Source organism: Pristiophorus japonicus, chromosome 23, assembly GCF_044704955.1.
Source record: "Pristiophorus japonicus isolate sPriJap1 chromosome 23, sPriJap1.hap1, whole genome shotgun sequence".
Lineage (NCBI taxonomy): Eukaryota > Metazoa > Chordata > Chondrichthyes > Pristiophoridae > Pristiophorus > Pristiophorus japonicus.
In genome coordinates this window covers 27,967,475-27,984,816 of record NC_091999.1, presented here as the reverse complement: position 1 = coordinate 27,984,816, position 17,342 = coordinate 27,967,475, and the positions used below count along the sequence as shown (strand labels likewise).

Below are 17,342 nucleotides of genomic sequence, written 5' to 3'. Positions count from 1 at the left end.
TTCCATTTTAGTGCTTTTTCTTAATCTAACTTATGTTATTTCTCACCTAGTTCGCCTTCTATCAAACCCCAAACTTGTTCCATTTGAGTACGAGTTGTAGTTGTAGTAGACTTAACTGCAGTGTGTCAGTTTAAACTCAACTGAAATCCTTTGAACCACCCCTTTATTGAACCATCTTGCATAAGGTTCGAAATCCGTTACTTTCTGTAACCCGTTTTTGTAACCGATTGAATTTTACAAACTCATCCACACATTTTGCACGTGATAGCCTGTCAAATATACTGATATTTGTAATTGTCATTGCCACAAACTCCGTTCCCTAGCCACAGACTCTGTCCCTCTCCCCAACTTCTGTCTGAGCCTGAACCAGACTGTTTGCAACCTTGGTGTCATACTTAACCCTGAAATAGGTTTTTTAACCAGATATCCACGGCATAATTAAGACTGCCTATTTCAATCTCTGTAACATCATCCGTCTCCGCTCTTGCCTCAGCTCATCCACTGCTGAAGCCCTCATCCATGCTTTTGTTACTTCTGGACTTGACTATTCCAACGCACTCCTCCCACATTCGAATCTAGATAAACTAGAGTTAATCAAAAATTCGGCTGCCCATGCCCTAACTCGCACCAAGTCCAGCTCACCCATCACCCCTGTCCTCACTGACCTACATTGGTTTCTAGTTAAGCAACGCCTTGATTTGAAAATTCTAATATTTTTAAACCACTCCATGGCGTCATCCCTCCCTAGCTCTGTAAATTCCTCCAGCCCCACAACCACCATCCTGTCCCCCACCCATGAGATATCTGTCTTCCTGAGCATCCCTGATTATAATTGGTGACGGTGCCTTCTGTTGCCCAGGTCCCAAGTTCTGGAAAACCCAGCCTAAACCTTTCTGTCGAACCCATGCTGTACCTGCTCTGGCAGTTTTTGATGGGATAGTGTAGAGCAAGCTTTTCTCTCTTATCTAATCCATGCTGTATCTTCCCTCGTAGTGTTTGATGGGACAGTGTAGATTGAGCTTTACTCTGTATCTAACCCGTGTTGTTCCTGCCCTGGGTCTGTTTGATGGGACAGTGTAGAGTGAGCTTTACTCAGTATCTAACTCGTGCTGTACCTGCGATGGGAGTGTTTGATGGATCAGTATATGGAGAGCTTTGCTCTCTGACTAACCCGTGCTGTGTCTGTTGTGCGAATGTTTGATCGGACAGCGTAGAGGGAGATTAACGCTGTATCTAACCTATGTTGTACCTACCCTGGGAGTGTTTGGGGCAGGCTAGAGTGAGATTTAACCTTTAATAACCCACGCTGTACCGACCTGGGAATGTCTGGTGAGACAGTGTAGAGGGAGCTTTACTCTGCATTTAACCTGTGTTGTCATCATCATCATCATAGGCAGTCCCTCGGAATCGAGGAAAAATAGAAGGAAGACTTGCTTCCACTCCTGAAGTGAGTTATTTGGTGGCTGACCATTCCAATATGAGAGCCACAGACTGTCACAGGTTGGACAGATAGTCATTGAGAGAAGAGGTGGGTGGGACTGCTTTGCCATATGCTCCTTCCACTGCCTGCGCTTGATTTCTGCATGCTCTCGGCATTGAGACTCGAAGTGCTCAGCGCCCTCCCGGATTCACTGTCTCCACTTAGGGCAGTCTTTGGTCAGGGACTCCCAGGTGTCAGTGGGGATGTCGCACTTTATCAGGGAGGCTTTGAGGGTGTCCTTGAAATGTTTCAACTGCCCACCTTTGGCTTATTTGCTGTGACGGTGCTCCACATAGGGCACTTGCTTTGGGAGTCTCGTGTCTGGCATACGAACTATGTGGCCTGCCCAGCGGAGCTGATCAAGTGTGGTCAGTGATTCAATGCTGGGGACATTAGCCTGGACAAGGACGCTGATGTTGCTGTGCTAGTCCTCCCAGGGGATTTGTAGGATCTAGCGGAGACATCATTAGTGATATATCTCCAGCGACTTGAGGTGTCTACTGTACATAGTCCATTCCTCTGAGCCATACAGGAGGGCGGGTATTACTACAGCCCTGTAGACCATGAGCTTGGTGGTACCTGCCCTGGGAATGGTTGATGGGACAGTGTAAGGGGAGCTTTACTCTGTATCTAACCCGTGCTGTACCTGCCCTGGGAATGTCCAGCAGAACAGTATAGAGGGAGATTTTCTCTATATCGAACTGATGCTGTATTTGCCCTGGAATGGCTGGACAAGTCAGAGGGAGATGTAGTCTGTGTCTAACCTGTGCTGTACTTGCCCTGGGAACTTCTGATGGAAAAGTATAGAGGGAGCTTTACTCTCTATTTAAGCCATGTTGTACTTGCCCTGGGAATATTTGATGGGACACTGTCGAGGGAGCTTTACTCTGTATCTGACCCATGCTGTATCTTCCCTGCAAGTGTCTGGTGGGAGAGTGTATTGAGATCCTTACTGTGTACCTACTCATGTCCGTTATACTCCGCAGAGGATGAAAACCACACTGTGACTCCGGGAGGAGCTCCTCAGCCACAGGGAGAAGATGGTTGAGGAGGATTCTAGCGATGGCTTTCCCAGGGTGATTCATCTGTAATTGCTGCAGTCGGACTTGTCCCCTAGTTAAAGATGGTCACGATTACTGCATCTCTGAGATCTCCAGGCATGCCCTCCTTCTTCCAGATGAGAGAGATGAGGTCATGCATTTGTGCCAATAGTGCCTCTCCGCCATACTTTAGTGCCTCAGTGGGGATTTCGTCCACTCCCATTGCCTTGTTGGTTTTGAGCTGGCAGATGGCCTTTTCCACCTCATACAGGGCTGGGGTTTTGCTGAGATGGTGGTGGGTAGCATGCTGTGCGTTGGAGTCGAGGACACTCGAGTCAAAGGCAGTGTGTCGGTTAAGGAGATCTTCGAAGTGTTCCTTCCAGCGGGTCCTGGCTGCCTCGGTGTCCTTGATGAGTGTTTCCCCGTTCTTGGCCAACAGTGGGGTGGTGCCTTGGGTGGCTGGGCTGTAGGTGGCCTTGACTGCTGTGAAGGATCCTCGCACATCATGGCTGTCAGCCAGCTGCTGAACCTCCTGTGATTTCTCCACCCACCATCTATGCTTTAGGTCACAGGTTTTTTCTTGGACCTCGGCCTGAAGCCACCTGTAATGCTGCTTTGCTGGTCCCGAGTTGGGTTGTTGTTTTAGGTTCAGAAATGCCCTGTGCTTGCGATTTATTAGCTCTTGGATCTCCTGGTCATTCTCATCAAACCAGTTCCAGTGTTTCCTCGATCAGGCCAACATCCTCAGCATCAAAGCACTGACCACACTCGACCAGCTGCGTTGGGTGGGCCACATTGTTCACAACTATTTTAAGTAGAACAATAATCAAGTGCCCCCTGATTAAAGGGGGGGAGGGTGGTCACACTCCACAAACTTTCATTAAAATGCCCCTTTGTTTTTTTTTTGAGGGCACCAAAAACACAACTTAATAATTCAACATAAAGGGAACCTTTGTCAAATCAAATCAAATTAATTAAAATAAAAATTCTGTTCTCTCTTGAAATGATGCACTCCAGTCTCTGCAGTGTCCATCTCTTGTGGACACGGCGTGCTCCATCTCCAGAGATACCCTGGCTCGCCACATTGTTCACATGGCTGACAAAAGACTCCCAAAGCAAGCATTCTGCTCAGAACTCCTACATGGCAAGCGAGCCCAAGGTGATCAGATGAAACTTTTCAAGGACACCTTCAAAGCCTCCTTGATAAAAATGCAGCATCCCCACTGATACCTAGGAGCCCTTGGCTAAATTCCACCCTAAATGGAGGAAGTGCATCCGGGAGGGTGCTGAGCACCTCGAGTCTCATCACTGAGAGCATGCAGAAACCAAGCGTAGGAGCATGCGGCAAACCAGTCCCACCCACCATTTCCTTCAATGACCGGCTGTCTCACCTGTGACAGAGACTGTAATTCCCGTATTGGAATGTTTAGTCACCTAAGAACTCACCTTTAGAGTGTAAGCAAGTCTTCCTTGATTTTGAGGGACTGCCTATGATGATGATAATGTGTACCTAACCTGTGTTGTGCTTGTCCTGTGAATTTTTGGATTGGCTGTTTTGAAAGACGTTTACCCTGCATTTAAATTATGCTGTACTTGCCCTGGGAATGTTTGACGGGACAGTGTAGAGGGAGCTTCACTCTGTCTCTCACCCCTGCTGTACCTGCTACCGGTACGCTTACGGCCTTCTATAAGAGGTCGGCACTGGAGGGACTGGAGTGCATCGTCACCTCGAGCAACCAAATTTTAATTTGATTTAAGTTTATCATCTAAAGTTTAATTAGTTTATTTTGTTGGTTATAGTGCCCTCCTCCCTTTAATCAGGGGCATTTGATTTACAGATTAACAACAAAATAGTTGCGTTGTACCTGCCCTGGGATTGTTTCTTGGGACTGTGCAGAGGGAGCTTTATTCTTTATCTAACCCGTGCTGTACATGCCCTGGGAATACCTGGTGGGACAGAGTGCAGGGACCCTTACTGTGTATTTAACATGTGCTGTACCTGCCCTGGGAGTGTTTGATGAAAGTCAGCGTACAGCAAGCATTAAATTGTAACTAACCCGTGCTGTACCATCCCTGGGATTGTTTCGGACAGTACAGAGGGAGCTTCACTCTGTATATAACCCTTGCAGTATGTGGCCCACTCCTGCTCCTGTTTGTCATGGTCTTATCTACCCAGCATGCCCTACGGGGGAAAATGTGCTGCATCCAGACTGCAGGAGCTCAGTGCGCAGGCGCGGGCCGTGGCTGTGTTTGGAGCATGCGCCGTGCGTGTAATGGCGGAGACAACGTGTTTTGGACAGGCTCCTAAGGACTCTATTTTTCAGCGGGACGGAGCGGGGTAAGGGACCAGCGGGGAGCGGGGGAGGCTTCATAAACAACCCGTGCCCGCCGCAAGCCCGCAATAATAACCGGATTATCGGCGGTTGCAGCTTCGGGGCTTTCTCCCGGTCACAGGCCCAGGCGAACGGCGGCCATATTCGAGCAGGAAGTCAGGTTCAGCGCTTCGCCATCTTGATTCAGTGAGTAGCACAGAGCATGCGCGGCCATCTTGGTGCAGGTACAAAGTGAATGATGTCAGTGTCTGGAACTGAACCCAGCCAGAGTCAGTACCTTCAGGGGAGGGGAACCAGTGAGTGTAGAACTGAACCCAGCCAGAGTCAGTACCTTCAGGGGAGGGGAACCAGTGAGTGTAGAACTGAACCCAGCCAGAGTCAGTACCTTCAGGGGAGGGGAACCAGTGAGTGTAGAACTGAACCCAGCCAGAGTCAGTACCTTCAGGGGAGGGGAACCAGTGAGTGTAGAACTGAACTCAGCCAGAGTCAGTACCTTCAGGGGAGGGGAACCAGTGAGTGTAGAACTGAACCCAGCCAGAGTCAGTACCTTCAGGGGAGGGGAACCAGTGAGTGTAGAACTGAACCCAGCCAGAGTCAGTACCTTCAGGGGAGGGGAACCAGTGAGTGTAGAACTGAACCCAGCCAGAGTCAGTACCTTCAGGGGAGGGGAACCAGTGAGTGTAGAACTGAACCCAGCCAGAGTCAGTACCTTCAGGGGAGGGGAACCAGTGAGTGTAGAACTGAACCCAACCAGAGTCAGCACCTTCAGGGGAGGGGAACCAGTGAGTGTAGAACTGAACCCAGCCAGAGTCAGTACCTTCAGGGGAGGGGAACCAGTGAGTGTAGAACTGAACCCAGCCAGAGTCAGTACCTTCAGGGGAGGGGAACCAGTGAGTGTAGAACTGAACCCAGCCAGAGTCAGTACCTTCAGGGGAGGGGAACCAGTGAGTGTAGAACTGAACCCAGCCAGAGTCAGTACCTTCAGGGGAGGGGAACCAGTGAGTGTAGAACTGAACCCAGCCAGAGTCAGTACCTTCAGGGGAGGGAAACCAGTGAGTGTAGAACTGAACCCAGCCAGAGTCAGTACCTTCAGGGGAGGAGGACCAGTGAGTGTAGAACTGAAACCAGCCAGAGTCAGCACCTTCAGGGGAGGGGAACCAGTGAGTGTAGAACTGAACCCAGCCAGAGTCAGCACCTTCAGGGACCAGTGATTGATTGGTGCCCCGGCCCCGCCCCCCCGCCACTGATTGGCGCGGAGCAGGGCGCTGGGTGGGCTGGTGCCCCGCGCCGCCTCGCCATTGGCTGCGGGCTGAGTGTTGCGGTTGGGGGGTATGTTGGTGGGCTCCGCTCGCAGCCTTTGAGCTCGGGGCCCAGGTGAGGCGGGACTGAGTTGTGCGCAGGCGCGGGGCCAGCCTATTGTGGGAGATTAGCTGCCGACGGGCGACGTTTTGCCCCCCCCCCCAGCCGTGGAGGATGGATGAGCAGCCCGGGCAGTGTGCCCAGCCTCCCTGAGGACTCAGACTCACGGACACGCGCGGGCGGTGAGATTTGGGTGGCGGCTGTGGAGTACCTTCGGGCGGGGACGGGCCTTGGTTATTGTCGGGGATTGCCGGGAGTTCGGCCGCCAGCTTTGGGCAGCATGGGTCCGCCCGCCACGGGGAACAGGGAGCAACAGGGGCGGGGCTTCCTCGACATCACCATACTTTCCATTGTCCCGCTGCAGGTCAGGGAGCATGTGCGGCGGCCATCTTACTGCAGGGAGCAGGTGCAGGATGGGGACCAGTGACATGAACACATGAGAACATCAGAAATAGGAGATGAGTCGGCCCTTTGGCCCCTCGAGCCTGCCGCCACTCAATAAGATGATGGCTGCAGCATCTGGGGTGGTTCTCCTTGGAGCAGTGAAGGTGCAGGGCAGGTTTAACAGAGGTGCTCACAATCAGGAAGGCTTTAGATTGAGTCAGGGAACAGAGTGGTTCTGCTCACACAATCAGAGAATGGTTACAGCATGGAAGGCCATTCGGCCCGTCGAACCCTTGCCTACTCCCCTCCCTTTTCCCCCGGCCCTGCAAAATGTTTTTTTTCAGATACTTATCCAACTTCCTTTTTTTTTGAAAGCTGTGATTGAGTCTTCCTCCACCACCCTTTCAGGCCGTGCTTTCCGGATCCTAACCACTCGCTGCATAAAATAGATTTTTTTGATGTCACCTTTGGTTATTTTGCCATTCACCTTAAGTCCGTCTCCTCTGGTTCTCGACCCCTACACCAATGGGAACAGTATCTCTCTATCTACTCTGTCCGGACCCCTCATGATTTTGAACACTTCTAGCAATTCTCCTCTCAACCTTCTCTGCTCCAAGAGGAACAACCCCAGCTTCTCCAGTCAATCCACGGAACTGAAGTCCCTCATCTCGTGAATCATTCTTGTCAATCTTTTCTGCTTCCTCTCTAAGGCCATCACATCCTAATGTGCGGTGCCCAGAATTGGACACAATGCTCCAGTTGAGACCGAACCAGTGTTTTATAAAGGTTCATCATAACCACCTTGCTTTTGTACTCTGTGATGCCCAGGATCCTGTAAGTTTTTTTAACTGCTTTCTCAACCTGTCCTGCCACCTTCAGTGATTTGTCCACATATACCCGCAGGTCTCACTGTTCATGCACCCCCTTTAGGATTGTACCCTTTAATTTACATTGCCTCTCCTTGTTTATTTAATCATGCTTTTCTAATTTTATTTCTTAACTCATTCACGGCCTCATTTTATTTCTTCCTCCGAGCCTCTCAACTTAATTTGGCAGCGTAATGTTGGCGAGTGGTGTTTGATTGCCCTGGGAACCAACAGGAAGAGAGGTCAGAGGCCGGAGGGCCCAGGGAGCAGCGTGTTCTGCACCCAATCGCGGTGCTTGAGGGGTGGATCCTGAGTCAGCCTGTCAGGTGAGTCTCTGTTAAACAATTCATCTTTTAAAGTTAAATCGAGATTTCTTTTGTCAACAAAACAGTTTAACATTTGTCAGTATTTTCTTTCTATTTATGAGTTCCTATTATGAGTTTCAGACATTTTAGTGCCAAGTGGACCTGGTGTTTAAAGGTCATTCATTTCCCTCTTTCCATGTCGCTGTTAGTTAAAGGGACAGAGATTGATTTCCCCGCATTATGCAACTTTAGCAGTTAAAGTAACATCCTTCTTGTTGGTAGTGAGTTACATTCTGTGCTGGGCGAGATGGCTGGTGGCATCAGCCTTTAAAATACTCATCCTCTTGTTCAAATCTCTCCAGGGTCTCGCCCTTCCCTATCTCTGTAACTTCCTCCAGCCCACCAACCCTCTTAATAGTTTGTTTTCTTTGGCACGGAGGAGATTGAGGGGAGACCTTAATGAGGTGTATAAAATTATGAGGGGCCTAGATAGAGTGGAGAGGAAGGATCTATTTCCCTTCGCAGAGGGGTCAGCAACCAGCAGAACTTTTTAGCCAGTACGTAGCAAGCACAACAAGAGAAGAGGAAGTTCTGGACTTAGTATTAGGTACTGAAGCTGGGTAAGCGGAAGGGGTATCGATGGGACAGCATTTTGGTGCTAGTGATCATAATTCAGTTAGATTTAGGGTAGTTATGGAAAAGGACAAAGATAGACTAGGAATAAAAGTTCACAACTGGGGAAAAGCCAATTTTACTAAGCTGATATGTGATTTAGCCAAAGTGGACTGGAAACAGCTACTTGAAATGGTGAGAGATTGGAAAATGTTGGTGTTTTGAGGGACCTTGGTGTCCTTGTACACGAATCACTGAAAGTTAATATGCAGGTACAGCAAGCAATGAAGAAACCAAATGGTATGTCAGCCTTTATTACAAGAGGATTTGAGGATAAGAGTAAACATAAGAACATAAGAAATAGGAACAGGAGTAGGCCGTACGGCCCCTCGAGCCTGCTCCGCCATTCAATAAGATCATGGCTGATCTGATCATGTACTCCGCTCCACTTACCCGCCCACTCCCCATAACCCCTTATTCCCTTATCGTGTAAGAAACTGTCTATTTCTGTCTTAAATTTATTTCATGTCCCAGCTTCCACAGCTCTCTGAGGCAGCGAGTTCCACAGATTTACAACCCTCAGAAGAAATTCCTCCTCATTTTTGCTTTAAATGGGTGGCTCTTATTCTAAGATCATGCCCTCTAGTTCGAGTCTCCCCCATCAGTGGAAACATCCTCTCTCCATCCACCTTGTCAAGCACCCTCATAATCTTATACATTTCGATAAGATCACCTCTCATTCTTCTCAATTTCAATGAGTAGAGGCCCAAACTACTCAACCTTTCCTCATAAGTCAACCCCCTCATCCCCAGAATCAACCTAGTGAACTTTCTCTGAACGGGCTCCGAAGCAAGTAAATCCTTTCGTCAATATGGAAACCAAAACTGCATGCAGTATTCCAGGTGTGGCCTCACTAATACCTTATACAGCTGTAGCAAGACTTCCCTGCTTTTATACTCCATCCCCTTTGCAATAAAGGCCAAGATACCATTGGCCTTCCTGATCACTTGCTGTACCTGCATACTATCCTTTTGTGCTTCATACACAAGTGACCCCAGGTCCCACTGTACTGCAGCATTTTGTAATCTTTCTCCATTTAAATAATAACTTGTTCCCAGACATCTTACTGCAATTATATCGGGCCCTGGTGAGACTACACCTGGAGTATTGTGTACAGTTTGGCTGTTTACCCAAGGAAGGATGTACTTACCATTGAGGATGTTAACGAAGGTTCACCAGACTGAATCCTGGGATGGGGGGATTGTCCTGTGAGCAGAGATTGAGTAGACCAGGCCGATATTCTCTACAGTTTAGAAGAATGAGAGGTGATCTCATTGAAACATAGAAAACTTTTACAGGGCTTGACAGTGTAGCTCAGGGGTGTCAAACATACGGCCCGTGGGCAGGACACGGCCCCCCAAGCCCCTTACTCCGGCCCGCCAAATGTTTTAATTTATACACCCCCACTCCCGATCTTTCGCTTGCTGACTGGAACACAACCTGAATTTGTCGGCCGTCACGGAACAGGAGGAGGGTGGTGGAGCCACGAGGAAGGTCAGTCGGTGTCCACGGGGAGCAATTCTGGGACAACGAGGGCTCTCACACGGACTGTCAGTACGCTTTGAGTGAGGCAGTGAGTAGATAAATACCGAGAGAGAGGGGGAGGAGTGTCACTGGAACTCCAGGTGATTTAACAGATGATGGGGGTTAGTGCAGGGTAGGGAGTGAGGGGGTTGTGTTCCTGCACTTCTCCCCCCCTCCTCGGCCCCAGCGAGGCTCTGATTTAAAATTCTCAGCCTCGTGTTAATATCCCTCACCCTCCCCTCCCCTCCCCTCCCCTCCCCTCCCCTCCCCTCCCCTCCCCTCCCCCAGCCCTGCACCCCTCCCTATCTCTCTAAACCTCCTTAGCCCTACAACCCTCCCTATCTCTCTAAACCTCCTTAGCCCTACAACCCTCCCGATCTCTGTAACCTCCTCCAGCAACGACCCCTCTCATATCTCTCTAAACCTCCTCCAGCGCCAAAGCCCCAGCCCTACATCCCTCCCTATCTCTCTAAACCTCCTCCAGCCCCTACACACCTCCCTATCTCTGTAACCCCATCCAGCCCCTACACACCTCCCTATCTCTGTAACCACCTCCAGATCCTACACCCCTCCCTATCTCTGTAACCTCCTCAGCCCTACAACCCTCCCTATCTCTCTAAGCTCCTCCAGCCCTGCATCCCTCCCTATCTCTCTCAACCTCCTCCAGCACCGACACCTCTCATATCTCTCTAAACCTCCTCCAGCCCCAAAGCCCCACCCCTACATCCCTCCCTATCTCTTGAACCTCCTCCTGCCCTACATCCCTCCCTATCTCTAAACCCCCTCCAGCCCCACATCCATCCCTATCTCTAAACCTCCTCCAGCCCCTACACCTGTCCATATCTCTAATCCCATCCAGCCACTATCCACCTCCGTATCTCTGTAACCTCCTCCAGCCCTACACCTCTTGCTAGCTCTCTAACCTCCCCCTGCCCCTACATCCCTCCCTACGTCTGCAACCTCCTCCAGCACGACAACCCTCCCCCTCTGTAACCTCCTCCAGCACTACACATCTTGGTATCTCTCCAACCTACTCCAGCACCTACATACCTCCCTATCTCTAACCTCCTCCAGCACCTACATATCTCCCTATCTCTGTAACCTCCTCCAGCCCGTTCACCCCTCCCTATGTTTGTACTCTCCTCCAATCGCTGCACCCCTCCCGATCTCTGTAACCTCCTCGAGCCCCGAGACCCTTCCTTATCTCTGCAATCTCCTTCAGACCTACACCTCTCCCTATTTCTGTAACCTCTCCAGCCCATACACCCCTCCCTATCTCTAATCTCCTCCATCCCCTACACCTCTCCCTATCTCTGACCTCCTCCAACCTCTACACCCCTCCCTATCTCTGTAACCACCTCCGGACCCTACACCCCTCCCTATCTCTGTAACCTCCTCCGGACCCGATACCCCTCCCTATCTCTGTAACCTCCTCCAGACCCTACACCCCTCCCTATCTCTGTAACTTCCTCCAGACCCTACACCCCTCGCTATCTCTGCAATCTCCTCCAGCCCTACATCCCTCCCCATCTGTAACCTCCAGTGCAACACATCTCCACATCTCTCTAACCTCCTCCAGCCCCTACACCCGTCCCTATCGCTGTAACCTTCAGCACCGACACAGCTCCCGATCTCTGTAACCTCCTCCAGCACTAGACCCCTCCCTATCTCTGTAAGCAACTCCAGCCCCTAAACCCCTCCCTCTGTCTATAACCTCCTCCAGCCCTAAATCCCTCCCTACCTCTAATCTCATCCAGGCCCAACACCCCTCCCTATCTCCGTAACCACCTCCAGTTCCTACAGCCCTACGTATCTATGGAACCTCCTTCAGCCCCTACATCCCTCCCTATCTCTGTAGTCTCCTCCAACCCCTGCACCCTCCCCTATCTGTAACCTCCTCCAGCCCCGACAACCCTTCCGATCTCTGTAAACTCCCCCAGCCCTGACAACCCTCCCTTTATCTGTAATGTCCTCCAGCACTACAAGCCTCCCCCTCTATATCCTCCTCCAGCCCATACACCCCTCCCTATCTCTTTAACCTCCTCCAGGCGCTACACCCTTTGCGATCTCGATAACCTCCTCCTGCCATACCACCCTCCCTCTCTCTATAATGTCCTCCAGCCCCTACAGCCCTCCATATCACTGCAACCTCCAGTCCCTACACCACTCACTATCTCTAACCTCCACCAGACCCTACACCTTTCCCTTTGTTTGTAACCTCGTCCAGCCCTTACACCCCTCTCTTTCTCTGTAATCCCCTCCAGCGCCTACACCCCTCCCTCTCTCTGTAACCTCCTCCAGCCCTAAACCCCTCCCTATCTCTGTAACCTCCAGCCACTACACCCCTCTCTATCTCTGTAACCTCCTCCAGCCCTAAACCCCTCCCTATCTCTAACTTCCTCCAGACCGACACCCCTCGCTATCTCTGTAACTTCCTCCAGCCCCTACATACCTCCCTATCTCACTAACCTCCTCCAGCCCCTGCACCCCTCCCTATCTCTCAAACCTCCTCCAGCCCCTGCACCCCTCCCTATCTCTCACCACCTCCAGCCTTACACCTCTACCTATCTCTGTAACCTCCTTCAGCCGTACACCCCTCCCTATCTCTGCAACATCCTCCAGCCATACACCCCTCCCTATCTCTGCAACATCCTCCAGCCCTACACCCCTCCCTATCTCTGTAACCTCCCCTAGCCCCTACAACCCTCCTTATCTCTAACCTCCTCCAGCCTAAACCCCTCCTTATCTCTGTAACCTCCTCCAGCCCTACACCCCTCCCTATCTCTGTAACCTCCCCTAGCCCCTACAACCCTCCTTATCTCTAACCTCCTCCAGCCTAAACCCCTCCTTATCTCTGTAACCTCCTCCAGCCCCTACATCACTCCCTACCTCTGTAACCTCCAGCGCCTACACCCCTCCCTATCTCTGTAACCTCCTTCAGCACTACACCTCTTCCTATCCGTGTAACCTCCTCCAGCCCCTACACCACTCCCTATCTCTAACCTCCTCGAGCCCCGACAACGTTCCAATCTCTGCAACCACTTCCAGCCCCAACAACCCTCCCTATCCCTTGTAACAACCTCCAGCCCCTACCACCCTCCCTATCTCTAAGCTCCTCCAGCCCTACACTCCTCCATATCCCTCAAACCTCCTTCCGCCCTACACTCCTCCCTATCTCTAACCTCCACCAGCCCCTACACCCATCCCTATCTCTGCAACCTCCTCCAGCCCTGAACCCTTCCCTATCTCTAACTTCCTCCTACCCCTACACCCCTCCCTATCTCTGTAACCTCCTCCAGCCCCTACACCCCTCCATATCTCTGCAACCTCTTCCAGCACCTGCTTATTTCTGTAACCTCCTCCAAACCTACACCCCTCCTTATCTCGAACCGCCTCCAGCCCTGACCCCTTCCCTTTCTCTGTAACCTCCTCCTGCCCCTACACCCCTCCCTATCTCTGTAACCTCCTCCAGACCAGATACCCGTCCCGATCTCTAACCTCCTCCAGCCCCTACACCCCTCCCTATCTCCGTAACCAGCTGAAGTGCCTTACCCTACTCCCAGTGCATGACTCCCCCAGCTGAAGTGCCTTACCCTACTCCCAGTGCATGACTCCCCCAGCTGAAGTGCCTTACCCCATTCCTGTTTCTCGGCACCACCGAGCGCGGGCCCAGGCTCGAGAGACAACACTCCGCACCATCAGCGACACACACACCCGGGCTCGGTCCCAAGCCCCGAATCACAGCCCGCAGGCCCCGTGTTTGCACCCCCACTTCCAGCCCGGGCACACGCTGTTGGGCCAGCCTGGGCTCACGCTATTGGGCCAGCCCGGGCACACGCTGTTGGGCCAGCCTGGGCTCATGCTATTGTGCATCACAAAAGACCCAGAGTCCGGCGTAATACAAACGGTGACAGGGTCCGGCGTAATACAAACGGAGACAGGGTCCGCATAATACAAACGGAGACAGGGTCCGGCGTAACACAAACGGAGACAGGGTCCGGCGTAACACAAACGGAGACAGGGTGCGGCGTAATACAAACGGAGACAGGGTCCGGCGTAATACAAACAGAGACAAGGCCTAGTTTTACACTGTAAACAAGTATTTAATAATTGAAACAGCGTTTTTGCAATAATAACAAAGTGTGACACTATCCCCTCTAACAGAAGCCTTTAACACTTTAACAATACCAGAAACATACTCGATGGAATACAAGAGAGACACGATCTACAGTTATAATAATAGAGGTGTGCACTAGAACTGGAACTACAGGGGCAGGTTATTTTCAGGTCTAGTGTAACAATTCCAGAGACAGGGTCCGGAGTAATAACAGCAAATGCATGGCCCACTGTGAGAGTAACAAAGACAGTGTTTGAGCCAATAATAACAGAGGCAGACTCTAGTGTAATACTGAACACAATGCTGGATCGAGTGTGATGGTCACACAGGCAGTGTCCAGTGCAACAAAACAAAGATTGGGTCTCCTCTAATAGTGTGTGCAAGTCGGGGCCTATTGCTATAACCTCATTCACCCATCCCCCTGTGCTCACTGACCTACATTGGCTCCTGGTTAAGCAACGCCTCGATTTTAAAATTCTAATCTTTGGTTTCAAAACTCTCCCTGGCCTCGCCCCTCCCTATCTCTGTAAACTCTTACAGCCCCACCACCCTCTGAGTTTCTGCACTCCTCTAAATCTGTCCTTGCCCATCCCTGATTTTAATCGCCCCACCATTGGTGGCCGTGTCTTCAGCTGCCGAAGCTCTAAGCTCTGGAATTCCCCCCTAAACCTCCACCTACTCTTTCAAGGTTCTTTTTAAAAACTACCTCTTCGATCAACCTTTTGGGAATCTGTCCTGATATCTTTCTCTGTGACTCTGTGTAAAAAATGTTTTCTTATTGATATCGATCGTGTTAAGCACCGTGAGATGTTTCATTGTATTAAAGGCGCTATATTAATGTAAGTTCTGGTTGTTTTCTTGTTGTAACAAATGCTTTACCGAATGTGTGATAACAGAGTCAAGGCCCACTGCAGTATGAATGTGTGGGTCAGTGTAATAACACCGGCACGGTCTAGTGTAACGGGAACAGGGAACAGACCCTGTCAGCCTTGGCTCAGTGGTAGCACTCTCGGCCGAGTGAGGGTTCAATTCCCAATCCAGAGCCCGAGCACATCATCTAGGCCCAGACTCCAGGTGTCAGTACAGAGGGAGTGCTGCACTGTCAGAGGTGCCGTCTTTCAGATGAGACATTAAACCGATGCCCTGCCTAGATTTTAAGTTGGATGTAAAAGATCCCACGGCCACGATTCAGAGGAAGAACAGGCGGAGTTCACCCCGGTGTCCTGGGTAATGTGTATCCCTCAACTTACATCACTGAGAACGGATTGTCTTGTCATCATTACAGGGCTGTTTGTGGGATCCTGCTGTGCACAAATTGGCTGCTGCATTTCCCACATTACATCCCCCCCTCTCGCCCCTTTTTGTCTTGAATTGCCTTCACTGTCATGGAAACTGACAATTGGAACCGGTCAGGATTTGAACGCTATATACAACAGATTCGAGATGTTCTGAGAGTCAGTATCTTTCTCTACTCTGCCCACTCGAGGAGTTAGATGGCCAACTTTCTCCTGTGAATATAGAGCTGGAGTATTGGGTCGTGATGTTTTCACTAGTTCATCCTGTTGACTCTAAATATTGAGTCTTGTGGTTTCAGACACCAGATAATCAAGCACAGAACGATAGACTGACTTTTACTGACGTTATTAACAGCACTGCAAACATACAGACAGTATAGTTACTGGATCCAGAGAACAGGGATAATGGAGTGGGTTCCCAGGGCTCCTCTCCCCAGGTGTGTCTAACAAGCTGTGGTTACACTGGCGATATTTATACTGAACTGGTTTGTTACATTCCTGATCTGACCCTGCTCAAACCATAACCACAAGGATATCGGTGCAAGGTTCTGCCTGTGACCACAGGGCTGTGTAACTGTCACACACAGATACCGTTTCCTTGTTTCACATCTCCATACAAACACCATCACTTCACACATCCCCTTTCTACACAATTACAGCCGACATGAGCAAGGACATGAGCCACATTAAACTACACACACATTTCATAATAGCAAAGTTTAAACTGGGATAAATGTTCAGTTATTTTCTGTTCAGGCAAAATGCAGAACAATCCAGCAGCTCACCGGCACCTTAACAGCGTCTCATCGGCCGACAGGCTTTCATTAAGTCGGGGCCGTCTGGGGGAGGGGGGGCCGCCTGGGGGGGAGGGGGGAGAGGGGTCATCTATGGGGGGGGGGGGTGGAGAGTGGAGGAGGGGCGGTCCGGGAGGAGGGGCGGTCCGGGAGGAGGGGGGGGAGAGTGGAGGAGGGGCGGTCTGGGAGGAGGGGGGGGGGAGGGGGAGTTCCGGGAGGAACCGGCTGGTGCAGGGTCACAGCCCAGCGGGTAAGTGATTGGCTGGTGGATTGGTAAATCTTTTTCTTTTGCTTTTCAGTCGGAAACCTTTGGCATTGTTGTAAGTCGGATCTGCCAGTAAATATATGTGAACTTTATTATCTAAGGAGAGCCAGTTAATTAAATCAGCGGATTGCTGAGTAGTTGCTGGGTGTATTTTTCTAAGGTTTAGAGTTTAGTTCTACTTGATAGTTGTGAGTGTAACTCGAGGGATGACAGGACAGCTCAGTCCCGTGGATTACACATCCTGTGGCATGTGGGAAATCCTGGAAGCTTCGCACAGCCGGGACGACCACATGTGCAGGAGGTGTCTCCAGCTGCACCAACTCCAGCTCCACGTTTTGGAGCTTGAGCGGCGGCTGGAGTCACTGCGGTGCATCCATGAGACTGAGAGCTACGGGCATATCACGTTTCTAGAGGTGGTCACCCCACAGCTTAAGAATGTGCAGGCAGATAGGGATTGGGTGACCCCTGGACAGAAGAGGAGGACTAGGCAGGTAGTGCAGGAGTCCCCTGAGTCCATCTCGCTCTCCAACTGGTTCTCTGTTCTGAGTACCGGTGAGGGCGATGGTGGCTCTGGGGAGTGCAGCCAGAGCCAAATCCACGGCACCACGGGTGTCTCAGCTGCACGGGGGGGGGGGGAGGAAAGAAGAATGGAAGATCTATAGTGGTAGGGGATACAATAGTCGGGGAGCAGACAGGTGTTTCTGCGGCCACAGACGTGACTCCAGGATGGTATGTTGCCTCCCTGGTTACAGAGTCAAGGATGTCACTGAGCAGCTGCAGGGCATTCTGGGGGGAGAGGGTGAACAGCCGGAGGTTGTGGTCCACATCGGGACCAATGACATGGGTAGAGGAAACTAACAATATTCCGATAGTGGATAGTCGAGGGCCTATAGGGTGGGGGAGGAACT

At 51.0% G+C, this 17,342-nt stretch overlaps 1 pseudogene; it reads left to right on the top strand.

Annotated features, from left to right (window-relative positions):
* The first annotated feature begins 4,827 nt into the window (after positions 1-4,827).
* The window catches only part of LOC139235456 (zinc finger protein 850-like), a 131,441-nt pseudogene continuing 118,926 nt past the window's right edge, over positions 4,828-17,342 (top strand).